The sequence below is a fragment of the Etheostoma cragini genome, chromosome 14 (genome assembly GCF_013103735.1).
Source record: "Etheostoma cragini isolate CJK2018 chromosome 14, CSU_Ecrag_1.0, whole genome shotgun sequence".
Taxonomy (NCBI): Eukaryota; Metazoa; Chordata; class Actinopteri; order Perciformes; family Percidae; genus Etheostoma; species Etheostoma cragini.
Window position 1 is genome coordinate 3189108 of NC_048420.1, and position 2598 is coordinate 3191705.

At 39.5% G+C, this 2598-nt stretch overlaps 1 protein-coding gene across 1 annotated transcript in view; it reads left to right on the forward strand.

Annotated features, from left to right (window-relative positions):
• The first annotated feature begins 1080 nt into the window (after nt 1-1080).
• LOC117957153 (SNF-related serine/threonine-protein kinase-like) overlaps nt 1081-2598 on the forward strand; it is a 15606-nt gene continuing 14088 nt past the window's right edge. Inside the window, exon 1 of the mRNA XM_034892750.1 lies at nt 1081-1357. The gene's annotated coding sequence lies outside the window, so the exon portion shown is untranslated. The remainder of the gene's footprint in view (nt 1358-2598) is intronic.

Here is a 2598-nt window from a genome sequence, read left to right on the forward strand (position 1 = left end):
CTCACCACCACAACACCGAGCGTTGGATTCCTCTCTGACAGCCCAAGAGATGTGCCCGAGGACGGGTTGGAGTGTTGGAGGAGGGCCGAGTAGGGCCAACTCGCCAGGTAAGACAACAGCTGATAATTATATATATATTACTCTGTATTCTGACTGATCCATATATCTATTTCACAGTTAATTTTAAATTGTTTAAATTATGTGAACGTGGGTCATGTAAAAATAAATAAAGTCGATCCTGTGTTGTTATCATGAGGCCTGTCAAACAAGCTTTTCTCTGAGCGTTGTTCTGACGTCAAAGATGAATGGTAGCTACGGATGCGCAGTGAGTAAGCGGTCATTCATTAGGAATGACACCGGAAAACAAGCCAACTGTCCTTCAAAATAAAATCATACATAAAGAGTTCCCATTTTATATCCTGTAGGCAGCATAAAAGAATATCCAAAAAAATGATTTAAAACAAAAAAACTAAATACCTAGGCTTTGAGGTCCTTGCCTGTTATTCCCAGTTGTAGAGTCATTTCTTTACCTTAGCAGTTCTCACTCATTGCTAAATATATTCCAAGTTTGACTTTTCTGCTCCTGCGTTAGTTCTTTCATGTCTTACTATGCAGTATGTATATATATTTCATATTAAAAACTATTTCATATCATATTTAAATATCTCTCCTTTTTCTTCCTGTAAGAAAGTAGTGATTTAGCATCAAACTCAACAGTGTATTTATCTAACCATATGTGATTTGTTGTGGAAAGCCTGTCGTATTTAAAGTCAAAATGATTTAAACATACTGACTAGTGGTTATTGTTCTGTTAAGAAAGTAATTTAAAAGTTTCGAAAAGATGTGATGAATAAGTGAGGAAAGAAGCTGAAAGCAAAAGGTCACATGCCTATCCAATTATTAGACATTTATTCATATCTTAATTATAATAGTTAAATGTTTAAAAACAGACACATTAATAAAATCATCAAATTAAAAATCACAATTAACATCTCGGAACGTAACCAAAAGATGTATTTCATAGCTTTAACTATTCGACTAGAACTAATAAAGGAGCTGCTTTTATTTTGAAACCCCAACGTCCTGTAGTATCCTGCTACCAATGTTTTGACGCAGCTGAATTAAGAGCGAGTGAAGAGAGGGGGAGAGAAAGACGGAGGTTGAGTTGAAGACTGGGACAGACTTACACAGGGATTCATTGGAATAATCGTTGCCCGGTCTTCTGTTGCTCGGTACCGACTAACGGAGGATTTCAGCCCGGTTGAACCACGCAGCTCACCGCGCGTCGCCCCGTACACATCCGCAGTTTTTTAAGGGAACAGATAGGACGAGTGGCGCTGCTTCGGATTCCTGTGTGGTAAGTAGGACTGGGGAAGCGCATGCAGGCTGGTGGTTTGGGCCCCCTGTAGTAGTATTCGTCAACTTTATCTTGGCTCCGTTGAATATTAGAGGGTACTTTTTCTTTAATACGTATCCTTCGAAGCGCGTGTTAGCATGCTGTCCGTGGTTTCACAGCTCTCGCGTGTGCTATTGGCGCAGGCTGCTCTGCGCTGTTGTTATTGTGGATGCAGCCAACAGGCATGTTGACAGTAGAGGGGGGTGGGGGGGGGTTGGAAGGGTCCCAAATGGACAGTAGCACCTATGCAGTGATTATAACTTGAATACAACGAGCCCTTGATATTCCAATTAGTTGTCAGTAGTGACGTATTTAACACACATATGATGCTATCATTCTGTTAAATCCAACTGTAGGGACTTGAAGTGTTCCTGTGGTATTGTGTAACACTGACCTCTTATTGGTATCTTTATTATAGTCCTTCAATAACCCCATACAGGCAAGATAATGTAGTGTATGTTTCAGTACTGAATACTATGTTCTATGCATAAGACATTCTTAAAGGCTGCCTGAATTCAGTGTGGAAATATAAAGTACATAAAGCACTGCATTGTTCCTGTAATATTTCTAAAGGGACTTACCATATTTATGTAGCAGCTAATGTCACAACCACTCCTGTGGTGTCCTTCCTATAGTATTCCCTCCAGTGAAGTACATATTTCTGTCATATTGTACACGAGTAGAAGTGGGTCCCAACCTGGGCACAGGGATCCCTGCAAGGGGTTGCAAGTACATTCTGAGGGACTGAGATTTACAAGCTAGAACAGCAGGACAAAAACACATTTATTCTACTGAAAATTATAACTTTTCAAAGCCAAGTTTTAGCTTTTACTCTCAAAGAAAATCTGTAATGAGTGTTAGTATTAGTGGTGACTTGCCAAAACAGTTGGGTACCATTGTGTTATTTCTTTAACATCTCCCAGATTGTTGTACCAGTGTAAAATCTTATATTGCCTACCATCTGCAGATTTCTAACAACTTTGACACATTAATATCTTAAATATCTTAATCAAGGTTGTATTTTAGACCAGGAAATGGATTCCAGTAAACTTGATAACCCCCAGTTCATATCTTGAGCCTTGGCAATGAGAGTGGAGCAGCTGTTATGTAACAGGTCCTTGACCTCATATATACACTCACCGGCCACTTTATTAGGTACACCTGTCCAACTGCTCGTTAACACTTAATTTCTAAGCAGCCAA